This window comes from Nannospalax galili, unplaced genomic scaffold (assembly GCF_000622305.1).
Source record: "Nannospalax galili isolate Female #2095 unplaced genomic scaffold, S.galili_v1.0 scaffold552, whole genome shotgun sequence".
Classification (NCBI taxonomy): Eukaryota; Metazoa; Chordata; class Mammalia; order Rodentia; family Spalacidae; genus Nannospalax; species Nannospalax galili.
The window spans coordinates 695,544-713,441 of record NW_008330501.1 but is presented as its reverse complement, the minus strand read 5'-3'; positions in this window follow the sequence as shown (position 1 = coordinate 713,441).

The window sequence follows — 17,898 nt, the reverse complement described above, 5'->3', positions numbered from 1 at the left end:
CGAAGTGGAGATCTTTTTTAAACGTTAAAACCTCATTTAATTTTATGTCTTATAGAGTTTATAATGAGTAAAAGATTGTACGAGCATAATAATTCATCTGTAAACCTAAAAATATATAGCCAATTTTGAAAGAGATGTACCCTAGCTTAGAAAAATGTTATTTAATAGGTAAATGCTGTTGTAATGAAATGCTTCTTCTAATAAACAAATAAACAAACAAAAAACATTCTAAGATTCATATGGAAGCACAAAAGACCTCAGATAGCCAAAACATCCCTGAACACTAAGAGCAATGCTGGGGAGATTAGTATACCAGAATTTAAACTGTATTACAGAGCTATAGTCATTAAAAGAACATGATAGTGGCACAAAAGTAGACCCGTAGAACAATGGAACAAAATTGAAGACCCAAATATGAGTACATGCGATTTCAGCCACATGATTTTTGACAAAGGGGCCAAGACCATTCACTGGAGGAAAGATAGCATATTCAGCAAATGGTGCTGGCAAAACTGGATATCCACCTGTAGAAGAATGAAACTAAATTCTTATCTTGCACCTTGCACAAAAGTCAACTTCAAATGGATTAAAGACCTCAATGTGAAGCCTGAAACTCTGAAACTGTTAGAAGAAAACATTGGCAACAGTCTATAAGGTATAGGTGTAGGAAAGGATTTTCTAAACCAGACATCAATTGCTCAGGAAACAAGGTCAAGAATTAAAAAATGGGACCACATAAAGCTAAAAAGTTTCTGTACATCAAAAGAACAATGAAGGAAGTGAATAGAAAACCCACAGAATGGGAGAAAATCTTCACCAGCAACACTTCTGACAGAGGTTTAACAACCAGAATATATAATGAACTCAAAAAACAAAAAATTAAGAAAGGAAGTATCCCAATTAAAAGTTGGATATAGAGCTGAACAGAGTTCTCAAAAGAAGAAATAAAGATGGCTAAGAAGCATCTTAAAAAGGGTTCAACATCATTAGTAATTAGGTAAATGCAAATTAAAACCATTTCAAGATTTCATCTTACCTCAGTCAGACTGCCTAAGATCGAGAGAACAAATGTTACCAAATGTTGGAGAGGATGTGGGTTAAGTGGAATTTTCATCCACTGCTGTGGGATTGCAAACTCATTCAAACCCTCATGGAAAGCTGTGTGGAGAACTCTTAAAAAACTACAAGTGAACCTACCATATGACCCAGTTATAGCACTCCTTGGCATATACCCAAAGAATTCCTATTGCAGAGACACTGTACAACCACGTTTGTTGCTGCTCTTTTCACAATAGCTAAGAGATGGAAGCAAGCTAAGTGCCCCTCAACTGATGAGTAGATAATGAAAATGTGGTTCATTTATACGATGGAGTTTTACTCAGCAGTAAAGAATTATGAAATCATGAAATTTGCAGGTAAATTGATGGAACCAGAAACTATTATACTAAGTGAAATAACACAGACTCAGAAGGAAAAACGAAACAAAACAAATGATGTGTGTTCTCCCTCATACGTTGAGCCTAGCATCAAATCCTTATAAGTGAGTATGTATCCAAACAACTACAGGAACCAGGATAATGCAAAGAAACCATGGAGGTAAAGGAAAAGAAAGAATCTGAAAGAGATGAACAGTAGGAAACAGGCATCAATAAAGGATATAAGGATAAAAATTGGGTTATTTTAAGGGGAGGGGAAGGAGGGTTGTATAAGGAACATTGGAGATAAAGGGAGAGAATGAGCTCAAGAGAGGTAGGACCACAGGACAAGGGTATTATTAAAGGAGAAATGTATAAAACGAGGGCACTTTACATGGGGAAACCATGGTGGAAGGGTTAGATAATGTGATAGATAAATAATGCCTAGCTAGTTTTAAAAAAACAGAGGAAACCATATTAATCAAACAACTTAGTGACAAACTATACATACAACTGGATAAAAGAATATAATATGTCTAGGTAAGGGTTATCTGAGAACATTTGGTCTTTGCCCAAGCTTTACCAGTCTGGTGGCACTAACTTTCTTGGATGTCTAACAATCCTCCTAGGTCAACTAAGCTCCAGGGACTATAGAGCATCTCTCAAAATGTCCTGTAACTGTGGTGAGTCACCTGTACTCTTGATCAAGGAGGACATGGAGACCCCACCAGATGGACTTGAACCAGTGTCCAGTCTACAAAGAGGAGGATCAACACAGAGGAAACCTTTCCATCATGATTCCAAGTGAAGCCAGCCAAGGTCAAGTGGGACCTTTGATTTCATATGGATGGAATTGTTAAAAGAAAGGAGCCAGGGGTTCCTCCCAAGCCCATGTGACCCCTGAGGAACAGATCCTCAAACGACCTTAAGAGTAAAAATTAATTAGTTTATCTGGGCCAACTGTATGGTCTTTACACACCCAAAAGTAAAGTATAGTCAAAGATTAAAGGGATCAATATAATTCTTTAAGAGTCCATGTGTATAGCTAAAAGCTATGTAACAAGAAACAATGCCAGACAAGAGATACCTTCCTTTGCATTGTTGGCCAAGGGTGCTGAAGAGACTCCCAGACAATAACCCAGCATAGAACTGGGAAAATGAACAGCAAACCCCAATCTTATCTATAGGAATATTGGCAACTGATTGCTACTAGATGAGGAAGAGCTGATCTTCCTAAAACAAAGAACTTTAGATAGGCTGACTAGATTCAGAAGATGGACAAGCACTGGAGAATGGCTAGGGGCGCCAACAACACAGTGGACAGTAACAGGGATTACAGAGTATATGGGCTTCAGTGGGGGGGGTGCTATGTGAGGGTGCCATTTGGGGTGTGGGTATATAGATGAATGAGATTGTTTGGGATGTTCTCTATGAAATACACACCAAAAATCAACAAATTTTAAAAATGAGTTATATTTGAGGAAGGAGCATAAAAAAAGAAAGGAAATAAAGTGTATGGAGTGTCCTTTCAAAGTGGTGAAGTCTTAACATTGTTTCAATGAACAGAGCATGGCAAGTGACTTGTGAGGCTACATTACTAATGGCCACACATCATTTTCTTTATCTACTACAAGACTCCTGTTTGGAGCCTTGGGCTACCTGCAAGCAATCCAGCTGCCTTCTGGCTTGTAGGCTGTGAAGTAGCCCAACTAGCCCAGGCAAAGACATTACATACACACACTTGAGACTGTATAAGAAGAAAGATATGTTGCACCAGTGCTCAAGGGGCTTCAGCTCCCTATGAGCCACAGACCCAGAAGTTATGTGACTGTAATTACATGAAAATTCTTGAATCAGAAATTCCCAGGAAGCTACTTTTTCAATTTCTGATCCACAGAAGTGTATGCTAATAAGATAATTACCATTGTTTTAAATCACTAAAAAAATAATATTCAATGCATATCCTGATGCAACTGCAGGGACCAGGAATATGGAAGGGAACCAGGGAGGTAAAGGGAAAGAAGGAACCCTCGAGAGAAGAATAGGATAAAGGTGTTACTAATGGAGAAGTGTGTAAAAAGGGGATAGTTAAAGGGGAGGGGAGGAAGGAGGGCTATACAAAGAACTATGGGAATAAAGGGGGACAAAAATTCTCCAGAATAAAAAAGCCTTAAGCACAGAAGGAAAACTAGGGGGATGGAAGAAAGCCCTTCCAGAAGCAATACAGTTGTTAAATAAAAATCCCAATGCCAGAGCCAGGTTGCCCTCCATGAGCTGTTAGCCTGAGGGTACCTAGAGGTCTCCTAAATAATAAAGGCCATTGTCAATAATGTTGGTTATACACTGGAAGTGGATGGTAAAACCCTATTGCTGAATACACTGCATGATGTGAATGCAAGAGAGGGAGAAATCAAGCTTAGACTAAGATGGAAACACCCTGCCACTGGATGGGTGGCTTACATGGTGTCAGAAGGCAATATACAGGTGGCTGGGGGAAAATCACCCCTTATAATTCCGCTCAAAGACAGACCCTGTGTGTTGCACTATCAACATGCCAAACAAGATGTTCCTGCTGGTGCAATAGTGGCACATCTATTATATGTGCAATCAGCAAATTTTCAATTGGATATAATACCCACTCCTAGGGGTGGAACGCAAATCTTGTACTGTACACCAGGCCAACCCCCTGTGGCAGGGGAGAATATAGGCCTCAGTGGGAAGCCATTGCAATTGTTTTGTTAGATGAATGTGATGCACCTGCTAAAGTATCGCCCAAGCATTTGTGTTTACACCAATAATTTATTATAGCAGTCATGTTTAGATGTTCTTACTTTTGGCTTTTTGTGTTTTTATTGTAGATGGAATCCCACTGAACTGGGCTGACAGTTCATGGAAAACAGATGATGCAGAGACTCGAAAGTTCAGTGCTTTGCCACAATGGGAGGAAGATCTCCCACACCTACCACCTCCTCCAAGGCTCAGGGACTTTTGCGGAAAGAATGTAAGTACCAGAGGAAGAGGCAGAGTGTTACCTGGAAGTGTCCTCTGACCACTATGCCAGTAAGCTATAGTCACACCTCCTTCCCATGCTTATCAAGGAGTCGAGGGGGGAGTCAGTTACCCCTCTTACCCAATCACTTGACATTAGCTGCATGTGGGAGAGGGGCTAAGGATATATAAGCAGAGAACATCATAAGGCGCTTCTCTTGATATTTTGTGTGGCTGTCGGGAAGTCACAGGATCTATATTTGAGTGTGAACTTTCCAGTGCAGTCATAAAAGGGGGACACCCAATCTCCTGTAAATAAGCCCCCGACCTATGCTCTGTTGGGATTGAAGACATGTGCCACTGTGCTCAACTTTGGTCTTTGATTTCTTATCTCTACTATTCCATCCTTAAACTTCATTTTATATATATATATATATAAAACCTGCTTTAAGTTATTTCTGGAAAAATGTGTGAAATAATGTGTGAATAATAATATTTTTATTATTCCTCTCTTTGGAATAATAAAAATATTCCCCCCTCAAAAATCATACATATGCCATATATTTGCATCCCCAATCCCTTTCATATATGCAGAATACTTAGAAAGAAATCTCATATCTGGATGGAAAGTAGCTTTATCCCTAAAGTCAGTAACAACCTCTTTCAGTTTTTAATAACCTATATTATATTGTGATTCCAAGTTACCATGTGTTGTGTTATAATTCTGCCTGACTCTGTTTCTCTTTGTGTGTGTGTCTCTGTCATTTGATCTCTCTGTCTCTGTCTGTCTGTCTCTCCCGCTATGTGTATGTATGTGTATGTTCTTAAATCCTTTCAGAACAAGCAACAGGAAGGAAAAAACCATGATCTCCTGATACCCTAACATAGTAACAAGTACAAAGTGGGGGCTCCATAAATATTTTCTGAATAAATTAATAAAAGATAATATAGGTCTGGAGAGATGGCTCAGTGTTTAAGAACACTGGCTGTTCTTGCAGAAAACCAAAGTTCCAACCCTAGCACCTACATAGCAGAAAACAACTGTCCATAACTCCAGTTCCAGGGGATCCAAAAAACTCTCTGTCCTCCATGGGCATTGCATGACACAGGTACACTTACCTAAATGCAGGCAATATACAAATACACATAAAATAAAAATAGTAAATAAAATATTTTAAAAATAAATGAAAAAAAGATTATAAATTTTTTTTCATGGAATTTAAAGCCAGGATTCTCACTCAACGACAAAAATTTCTCATGCCTAAGTTTGTTGATTGCAGCAAATATTGCAAGTGGTTTGTTCTGAAGAGAAACTGAAAGAGGGGTCATGGAATCTGAGCCATATTCTACTTAAGTCACCAAATTCTTTGAAGAAGAGCCCAGTCATTTTAATTCAATATGAAGTAGCAGGGGGCATGCCACTGATGAAAGTGGAGAGGTGCAGTAGGGGTTTATATAGAACTATGTTTGTCCTTTATTCTAATGAGTAACCCACCTCTTATATAACTAGTACTGAACACATTGACCTGTGTTGGAACACTTAAGGGAATTTGGCAGTAAAATAAGCCAGGGCAAGCTGTCCTGTACCTAGTATTGTGGCCCTAGAAGTCTTGGTTAAAGTTGAAGTTGTTATTGCTATTTTCACCATTCATTATAACACATAAATCCTAGGTCTCACCACTCTGTGATTGCCTAATCAGTTTTTTCTTCTTTTTCTTTAACTTTTCAAATCTTTTTTTTTTTTTTCTGTTTTTAGAGACAGAGCTACCTTGTAGCCCCAGCTGGATTGGAATAGGCTACGTAGACCTGACTGGCCTCTATCTCACAGAGATCTACCTTTGCCTCCTGAATGGGATTAAAGATGTGTACCATCATACCTGTCTTTTCCTTTCACATTTTTTTCAACACATAACCACCAATGACCTAATTGCCAAAAACTGTACCCTGATAACTCTGTATCCCAGTTTTTTAAAATATAATTTATTGAGCTTTTATTTCATACAGTAGTTCTTAACCAAATTTAGACCTCATCCCCAATTCATGGCCCCACATACCCCCCCCCACTGAACCTCTTGTGTGCTGTCATATGTCTTAAGCCCTATCCAATCAAGCATTTGTACCTAGATGTCCTTCATTGCAAGTTTATCCACAGGAGTCTAGTCAGTCTATCTAGAGATTTTAAGGACGATCTATTCTCTATCACTCAGCAGTAATCCACTGCCAACAGTTGTTCCCAGGTTAAGCTGACCTGCTGCACATTTTTTTCACTCTACACTGGGCTCTTGTCTGGTTGGGTCAGCATGGGTCTTATGCTCAATTCCAGCATTGCCACAAGTACACATGAGCAAACTTCCAGTGCCCTGAAAGTCTGTTTCCCTATGTTCACAGAAAAACCCCTGGGTTTTGCAATCTTTCTGCCCCCTCTTCTGCAATGATCCTTGAGTCATGGGTGAGTGAGGTTTAATATAGAAGTCCTATCCATTGACACATACTCTTCAGTCTCTTATGTTCTAAAACTTGGCCAGCTGTGGTCTTTTGTGTGCCACACACTCTGTTGTATAAGGAAGTTTCACTAGTGAGAGTTGAGGGGTGCACTAGTATTCTTTCCACTTCCCGTTCTGCTAAGTCCCATGAGCCTTATGTGTAGAGGTCCCCTATAGATATGTCACCTAGGGCTGGGCGTCTCTCAAATGTATATTCTCTGTGTGTGACCAATTGTGGAACTCTGTAATAGTCTCCATCTGCTGCAAAAAGAAGCTTCTTTTATGAGTGGTGTACTGTATGCTTGTCTGTAAATATAAGGATCCATATTTAGCATTTGGTAAGAAATTGCATTTTTCTAGAGATATGACAGAGATAAGAGTTTTCTCTAGAATATATAACCTCTCCTGTCATGTATATTTGGCTATAATTACCCATGAGTTTCCTCCCATTGAGAGGGCTTTAAGTCTAATTTGATAGCTGTTGATTACTCTGTAGATAAAAATAACACTACTTCACCAACAGAGGTAGTCTGCTGTGCCAGACATTGTGGTTATTAGGCTTTAGGGCTTTTAGTTATTGATTGATTTGCTCCATTAGCAGCTTGCACAGCATCTTCTAGAACTATGAGAGCTAGTCTTCAGGGAGAAAGCTTCCATGTCAATTCTAACTCCATTGCTCCAAGTCCTGTGTCCAAAGTATGCCCTGCCTTCAGCAGTAAGGCTTTACCTTCAAGTGTGGGGAGATAACCAAGCATTCCTGTAATAGACTGTGTTATTTGGAGAGTCTCTTGAACTACTCTGACCAACAACTCAGAGGGAGGTCTCTCATGTCTGTCAGTGTGCTCCTTGCCATAGAGCTCCCAAATATACACATGCACTAATATTCGGACACCATATATGTATTTCTTAGGACTTTGATGAACCCATGCCATCCCCTAGCTATTTTGAGGAATCGCCATGGTGTACTTTCATACATACTTGCCATCAAGACTCTGTTTTTTCCAACTCACCTTCCACCTCATATTTAGTGACTGTGATCACTTTGTTTCTTTACTGAGTCAAGGCATTATCAAATGAGTCCTACTTATCCCTAGCCCCCTGCCTGTACTCCATCCTTCTCAACATATGTACACACCAACAGAAGAATAAAAACCACATCACATTCTAAGGAGGTCCCTCAATGGTTCTTCATGGGCACCTGAGTTTACCCTAGGCTCTAATATAAATTAAATGTTGTACACAGTCACTTATCAGAACCCATATGTTAGCTTTTCATCGCTGTGATAAATATCTGGAAGAGACAACTTAAAGATAGAAAGACATTATCAAATGTGTTCAGAGGTTTGGGTACATGGTCACTTGGCCACAACACTGTGGGCAAGTGGTGAGGGAGATCATCAGGGCACAGGACATAATGAGACATAATACTCTGTGGCCATGAGGAAGCACAAAGAGGGACCAATGAGGAAATGACCTAGGATAAGACAGAGCCCTCATGAATACACTCAGTCATCTACTTCTCCTGTGCTCCAACTCTGCATGTTTCACAAGCTCATGATCCAAAACTTCCCGAAAAACCCATCAGTTAGCCACCAAGCTTTCAGCACAAGTACCTTTGAGGGATATTTCAGATTCAACCTAAACAACCCAAGTCACATGTGGTTACTTTTAGCACCACAGTTCCTTAACAGTTCTAACACCATGAATGGCTTCTACAGTATATCCATGCATTGAGGGAAACTCGTGCCCACTTTCTTGACCCCATTGCTAATAATATACTGCCCCAGTTTCCAGAACTAGTCAACATTTGGTTCAAAAAAGGAGAAATAAAAAGTTTCCTTCCAATGCCAGGACTGCAACATCATTAAGCATTTCCAAGGGCAATTAAGATGGAAAAATTCATACAGGTAAAATTCTACTTCTTGTATGTATACACTTGATCAGGCCCCATGGCTTTCCAAACAGCCTCAATAACAGCAGTGTACATTACCCTCTAATCTGTGTTACTCCACTTGTCCAGTTTAAGTTGTGCAATATCAAAGTTGGTCAAATTTTTGTTCTTTCCTTTTCTCTAATATAATATGATGGTAAGTTCTTGTCATCAAATACCCCACTGCATATATGCTCAGCAGGCAAGCATGGTCTATTATACCTAGGTATAGACTATTACATACTCATATTAAAAATGGAGAAAGTGTATGTATGATGATGGTGTGATGAAACTAGTTATTTTCTATTCTACCATAAAAAATAAAAATCATATTTTGTTCCAGGGCTCACATATACTCTGTTTAGCAGTTAGAACTGGCCTACCTTGTCCCCATCATCCCACTTTAGTGTAGGCTCCTCCACCCTGCTGGAGAGCTCCCAACTAGCCAACCTGGAACCACTTGCTCCCTCCAGTATAGAATCAAAAGTGAGAACCTGAAGCACAGATCAACTAAATGTTCATACCTGATCAGAAAGAAACCAAGCTATATCAACAATAAAAACAGAACCAAACTTTAATTAAACAAAGACAGGCTAGAATTTCATACCTGATACACAACCAACAAAAGAAATATATATGTCCAGGCTACAACACAAAAACACAAATAATATGAAAAACCAAAATAATATGTTTTCCAAAATTCCCACCCATCCTATAGAGGTGTTCTACCCAGAGGAACCTAGGACACATTGTTTAAAAGAAAAATTATAAACAAGATCAAAGAATGCAATGACTTTAAAAAACGTAACTCTAAGAACTCGAGGAGGATAGGAATAAACTCCTGACTGAAGGTCATGAAATACAAATATATGGCTGAATGAAATGACAAAAACAATTCAGGATTAGACCAGTGAATTCACAAAAGAGACAGAAATATTGAAGAAAATTCAGGCTGAAATAAGGATGGAATTGAAAAACTCAATAAACCAATTTGAAATGACAGAAGAAAATCTCACTACAGAACGAATCATATGGAAAACAGATTATCAAGCCTGGAAAATAAGCTTGAAGAAAAGGACCACTCAAGCAAAGAATATGAACTTAAAAAAAAAACCCACAGGAATGGATTATGTAGGAAATGAGGGACACCATGAAAAGAGCAACTTTGCACATCATAGGCCTTGGAGAAGATTCTTAGTTCAATGGAATTGACCATATATCTTCAACAACTTTATCAAAGAAAACTTTCCCAAATTAAGAAAATATAAACCTATACAGATACAGCAAGCAAACAGAACATGAAATACAGGACCAGAACAGAAACTCAAATGGCATATCATAGTAAAAACATTAAATGTACAGAACAATGAGAGGTACTGAAAGCTTCAAGAGAAGAACAAGAAGTTACATATATAGGAAAACCCATCAGAATTAAAGCTGACTTTTCAATGCAATCTATAAAAACCAGAAGAGTCTAGGGCAAAGTTCTAAATGATCATAAATGTGAAAATACTTTACCCAGCCAAACTCTATATCATAGTCAAAGGGGAAAGAAAAATATTCCATGATAGAAATAGGCTGAAAGAATTCGTGTCCACTAAGCCAGCCCTGCAGAGAATACTCAAATCAACACAAAGGACTGAGGACTGAAGAAATGAATGACCACACCCAAGAGGTCACAAAAAATTGAAGGTATAATTATGGAATCACAAAATAGGATCAAGAACATAAACAGAAAATAAATGACAGTAACCAATACATATCTTTCAATTATAACTTTAGTAATGGCCTCAACTCCCTAGTCAAAAGACACAGACTAGCTGAATGGATTAAGAAACAAATCTAACTTTATGTTCTCTACAAGAAATGCATCTTATATTGAAGGATAGACATTGCCTTAGTGTGAGAGGATAGAAAAAATATTCCAGGAAAATGACCCTAAGAAACAAACCTTACAATTCTAATATCTGGGCAAAATAGACTTGAAACTAAAATTAACTGGAAGAGATACAGAAAGTCACTTTGTTCGATCAATGGGAAAAAAGTCAACCAAGAAGATATCATAATCATGAACATTTTTGCATCAAACTCCAGTGTGCTCAGCTTCATAGAAACAATACTATTGGACTTCAAGACATAGATTAATCCTAATTCAGTTATAGGTAACTTCAACATCTCACTTTCTCCAGTTGACAAGTCAACTACACAAAGAATAAACAGAGAAACATCTGAATTAAAGGATATAAATCAAGTAGACTTAACAGACATCTACAGAATATTCAACCCAAGCACCAAAAATGTAATTTCTTTTTAGCATCACATGGGAGTTTTCCAAAATAGACCACATAATGGGGCATAAAAGAAACCTCAGCACATACAAAGAATTTCAATAATTCCATGTATTCCATCAGACCACAATGCAATGATGATTGAAATCAACAGCAAAAGAATCTCTAGATACTACACAATCACATGGAGATTAAATGGCACATTACTGAAAGATAAATGGGTCAAAGAAGAAATCAATTAAAAAAAAGAATGAAAATGATAATACACCACAATAAACCCTCTGGGAAACGTTAATACCATTCCTAAAAGGGAAGCACAAATAAATGACTAAATTATTCAACCCAAGAATCTAGAAAAACAAGGAAAAAACTAAACCCAAAATCCAGCAGATGATAAGAAATGATAAAAATTAGAGCAGAGATTAATGAAATAAAAACAAAGAAAACAACATAAAGAATCAATGAATATCAGAGATGTTTCTTTGAAAAGATAAACAAGATGTAAAGACCCTCAGTACTGAAAGAAAGAAAGAGCAAATCCAAACTAACAAAATCAGAGCCAGAATAAGTAACATCATAATAGGCATAAAAAAACCCAGAACATTATAAGGAAATACTTTAAAAACATATATTCTATTAGGTTTAAAAATCTAAAAGAAATGGACAAATTTCTAAATTCGATGGATCCCAAAAGCTAAACCAAGAAGAAAACAAAAACTTAAACTGGCCCATTAAAAAAAAAATCAAAAAAGTGATACAAAGCTTCTGAACTAGAAAAGTTCAGACATGGATGAATTAGCAGAATTTTATCACACCTTCAAACAAGATCTAAAACCAATACTATTTAAATGATTCAAAAAGATAGATATATATGAAAAATCCCCAAATTCCTTTTATGAAGTCAATATTACTCTAATTCTAAAACCAGGTAATGATACAATCAAAAAGAAAACTATAGGCCAATGTCCTCAATGAACATAGACACAAAAATCCTCAAAAAATACTTGCAAACTGCATACAGACATACAGACATCAAAAAGATCATCCATCATGGTCAAGTTGCCTTTATTCCAGAGATGCAGGGATCATTCAATATACATAAGTCAATAAATGTAATAAATCTTATGAATGGACTTTAAGACAAAAATCACATGATCACCTCAGTAGGCATGGAAAAGACCTTTGACACAATTCACATGATAAAACTCGGAACTGGACTGGAGGGATTATGCCTCAACATAATTAAGGTTACATACAGGAAATCCACAGCCTGCATCATTCTAAAAGGAGAAAAATTGTTTACATTCCAATTAATATCAGAAACCAGACAAGGCTGTCTCTTATCCTGACTCTTTTTCAATATAGTGCTTGAAACTCTAGCTAGAGCAGTAAGACAAGAAAAGGAAATTAAAAGAGTATTAATTGAAAAAAGACAAATTATGCCTATCTGCAGATGATATGCTAGTAAATATAAGAGATTCTAAAAATTCCACCGGAAAACTTCAAAACTTCTAAAAATGATCAACATTTTCAGCAAAGTGGCAGGATTCAAAATCAATTTATAAAAATCAGTAGTCTTTCTATATACCAATAGCAAGCAATTGAAGAAAAGTTCATGGTAACACTTTCATTCACAACGGTCTCAAAAAAAAAATGTAGCAATAAAACCTAATACAAGATATTAAATAGCTCTACAATGAAAACTTTAAATCTTTGGAAAAGGAAATTGAGGAAATCAGAAGGATATGGAAAGAACTCCCTTGCTCATGAAATTGTAGAATTAATATTGTGAAAATGATCATCCTACCAAGTCAATTTGTAGAATTAATGTAACCCCATCAAAATTCCCATGACATTATTCACAGTAATAGAAAAAACAATTTTCAACTCCATGTGGAACCACAAAAGACCCCAGATAGCCAAAGAAATCCAGAGCACAAAGAGCAATGGTGGGGGTATTACTATACCAGATCTTAAACTGTATTACTGTGCAATAGTCATAAAAACAGCATGGCACTAACACAAAAACCAATGTGGAGAACAAAATAGATGATCCAAACATGGGAGTGCACAATTTCAGTCACTGGATATTTGGAAAAGGTGTCAAGATAATACATTGGAGGAAAGACAACATCTTTAATAAATGATGTTTGGAAAACTGGCTCTCCATGGGTAGAAGAATGAAATTAGATCCATATCTATTACTCTGCACAAAAGTCAACCCCAAATGAATGGAAGATCACAATGTGAAACCTGAAATGCTGAAACTGTTAGAAGAAAACACAGCTATTACCTTAGGAGATATAAGTATAGGAAAGGACTCTAACTCAAACATCAGTCACTCAGGAATTAGGATTAAAAATTGACAGAGAAGATGTCACTAAACTAAAAAGCTTCTTTGCAGAAAAGGAAAGAACCAATTGTGTGAAAAGGAAAACCACAGAGTAGGAGAAAATCTTTACCATCTGTATATTTGTCAGAGGATTAATATCCAGAATATACAAGTAACTCAAAAACAAAGAAGCAAGAAAACAAATGACCCAACTGAAAAACAGTCATTGATCTGAACAGAGAGCTCTCACACAAGGAACTAAAGGGGACTCAGAAATACCTTAAAAAGTGTTTAACATCCTTAAGAATTAGGACAATGCAAGTCAAAACTATTTTAAGATTTCATCTAACCCAAGTCATAATGGCTAAGATCAAGAGAACAAATAACATCTAATTCCATCTATTACCTGAAAACTCATGATTTAATTTTTCTTTATTGCTGAGTAGAACCACATTTTGTAAATGTACCACATTTTTATTATTCATTCATCTGATGAGGGACATTTAGGTTGTTTCCATTTCCTAACTATTGTGAAAAGAGCAGCAACAAACATGACTACACAAGTATCTTTGCAGTAGGATGAGTCCTTTGGGTATATGCCAAGGAGTGGTATGAACAGATAATACAGTAGGTTAATTTTTAGTTTTTAAGAGTTCTCCATAGTTTTGCACAGTGTTCCATCAGGTTGCAATCCTACCAGCAGTGGATGAAGGTTCCTTCTGCCCTGCATCCTTGCCAGCATTTGGTGTCATTTGTTCTCTTGATCTTAACATTCTGACTAGGGTAAGGTGAAATCTTAAAATAGCTTTGATTTGTATTTCCTTAATTACTAAGGATGTTTTCAGACTCTGAAAAACAAGCAATTTATGCTCTCTCTCTCTCTTTTGGATCTTAGCTCCAAATTCTTAGATACATGTGTATCTTTCATCAGTCATTAAAAATTTCTTTTTGCAACAATTAGAGACTTTTACAGAGTTCTATAACTGGACAAACTCAGAGAATAAGAATCTGTGAGATGCTCAGCCCTATGTGCACATCTACACTGCACTACTACACCTACAACACAACCTCTATACCTAAGGGAACATGGCAGAACAGGGACAGAAAGAATATTAATGCATCTCTCAATTCTCACCAGTGAACCTTTCTCACACAACAGATGTTGGTTATTGCAGAATTCCACAACTGGCCAAAATGGAGAGAATAAGAAACTGTCCCTTTGTGTGTCCCTGGGTAGGACAACTATATCAATCCTCTGCCAACCAGGGCTTAGGGATATTGGAGAAGAGAGGGTGGAAAGAGTATAAAAGGCAGAGGTAGTGGAGGCCCACAAGGAAACAGAGTTTTTCTAGGCAGCTAAGGAATTTGCTCATATGAACTTACAGTGACAGTGTGTACAAGACCTACACAAGCTCAAACCAAGCAAAACCCCAGCACACAAGTGGGGAAATGGCTAAGAAACCCCATTCTAGATTGAGAAACTATTGGAAACTGATGACTACTAGGAGTGGGAGAGTTGGTTTCCTTTAAGGGAGCTGTGCTTGACCAGGCTCCAGTGCATGAACTCACATAGAACATCTAGAGACACAAAGTTGGTTTGATAGGCCTTAACATATATGACAGAATTATAAAATCTGTTGGGGGTGTTATAGGAGGGGTGACGATATAGGTGGGGTCTAAATATGATCAAGATGTATTGGATGAAGTTTGCAAAAATTCAATAAAAAATAAAAATATAAAATTGAAAAAAATGGATCAACTCTTCTAACCCTTGGGAGGATGTATTTACCTCAAAGAATGGTAGGTTTACTGTCTAAGCCTGAAGAATCTGCTGGTGTTCAGTTCATGGAATGCATGACTTCTCTAGTAACATAATTATGTCCCACTAAATTCCTATTTAAGCAGATTTCCCAAATAAATATTAAACTGTGTTCCCCACTACCCTTAGAGAAAAAATTACATATTTCTCTGAAAATGATTTAAAATCAAGCATGTTTGGAAAAGTTCAAGTCTTTCTACAGCATGCCCTCTCTCTTCCATCTAGTCTTCCAATATCACAAAAATATAACAATTTAGCTAACATTAAGGCATATCAAACTTTCCCAATTATCTCTAATCTTGGGTGCTTTTATTTAAAGATTTTTCTAGAACTAACAGACATTTCTTGTAAGAAAATGCGGAATTGACCGGGCGTGGGGGGGTACACACAGGAAATTCCAAGGTGGCTTATTGTGAGATAGTAAAGCAAAAACACTGTAATTGGATGACCCTGGCTTTGAGTGTTTTCACTATCTTTACTAAAACGATCTTCAGGGAAAGTCATTTAATCATTTCAAGTCTCTCATAATAATACATGCAATGTCAAATTTTATTCATAAAATTCTTAGATAGAATATATGAGATTTTTGTCAATTGCCTAGCTTAGTGCTTATTATTAATAAGTTCATGTTAACTTCTAATATTTGAAACCATTAAATTCTGTTGCTAATACTACCAAAATATTTCTCTAGAAATCTTCCTGTAATTCCTGCCATAATCTTCTAACTTTTGTAGCAGATAAGCTCAGGGCTGAGTTTTTAGTGACTGTCAGATATTACAGGAGAATGAAAAGCAAGCATATGCATTAAGTCTTTCTCTCAGCTGGCTTGGACAATGCCTCCTTGATTTGGTAAGAACATACTTAAGGCAAAGAGAAGGCTATGATAAGAGGACCAGATGAGCATAAGAGGTTCTGATTATTCCTACGGTTTCAGAGGTACCGTAGAAGAATGCTGAATTCTAGAACCCAGAATGAGTTAGAATGGAAACTTCCACACTATGAACTAGTTTCTTAATTCCATTCAGGGGTAAAGGATGTGAGCTTTTCAAATTTGACATTATGGAATCATTTGTGGCTCACTTCCCACTGCCTCTTTGTTCTGGATTTAAAGTGTTGATGGTAATTCCTGAGAAGCCCAATGTATTTTAAACGACTATTTTAAATTAACAAAACAGTATTTTATAAATATGCATGCCCAAGCTAAACAAAATGTAAAGAAGGAACTTGAGTAAGGAAGTATATCTTTTTGAGACAATACGTTTTATGCTTCAGTTTTTAAATTGCATCCTAAGTCAATTTTATCAGGCCTAGAATTTCATCATCTTTACAGAGAGCAAGAGTGCTGAGATATATTTGGTCACACCCATTCTAAGTTCAATTGCAACTCTTTTTAGGGTCTGAAAATGATTCTCCTAGAAGCATATCTTCTATGATCTGGGAATGGCATGGGTACTTTTATGAACACTAAGTAGATATTATAAAAGCACATTTTGTTGAAATGATTTGCATATACAGCAGAACATATCTGTTTGGTAAGCTAAAAATAAGGTTCATTAGCCTTCCAGAATGCTTACTTGAACAATTGTGTGAGAGTGGATTTTCCATGATTATAGATTCTGACTGTGAGAAAGCTACTTATTGTTCTGAGTATGCTTTATTTTGCAAACATTTCCAAATCCATGTGTTATATGTATAAAGGGCCAACTAGTAGATATTTTAGAATGCATTTTTAAGTTGTTTGTCTCCCTGATAACACATAATTTCTGGATATTTGACTTGAACTTTTGAAAGCAATGAGAAGATGGCTCAGCAGTTAAAGGCATTTGCTGCCAAGGTCGATGACTTGAATTCAGTTACTGGGACCCACATGGCAGAAGGAGAAACTGACTCCCACAAGTTGTCCTCTGACTTCCACATGGATGCTGTAGGATGCACTGATTTACACATGCAAATCTATCTATCTAGCCATCTATCTATCTATCTATCTATCTATCTATCTATCTATCTATCTATCTATCTATCATCTATGCATGTAACTTAAAATTTTTAAAAGAGAAATCAATATGATGAATTCAAAACATTCCCAAATTTGAGAATAGATATAAGGATGCTACTGAAAATATCAGGTGTTTTACATAAATCTAAATCTTTGTTTTTTAAATTATCAAAAAAAAACCATCTCTCTCTAAGTTTAAAGCTCAGTACTATGTTGGTTTCTTACATTTGTTCACTACCAGATCTAAATTCAGAGCATGCCCCTAATGGTATCTGTTTTAAAATCAGTGGAATAGAGATATGGGCAAAAAAGAGCCTTTTCCATTTAATCATTCTCAGCCCTTCTGGGGGTTCCAAATTAGTAGTGGGGAAGTTTTCATTTTTTATTTTCTAGTTTGAGCAATCAGGTATTTTTTTCCTTAAGGCTTATATGTTCTTTACAAGCTCTATCCAAGGCACCTACAGTACGACCTATGGCAATGTGGCACACAGCCAGTACTCTCGAAACTTTTCCTTTTATTCCAAGGAGAGTATGTGGAATGTGAATGTGTGTCCGTATGTGCACACTCATGTATATGCTGCTCTCTGTCTCTGTCTCTGTCTCTCTCTCTTGTCTCTGTGTGTGTGTGTGTGTGTGTGTGTGTGTGT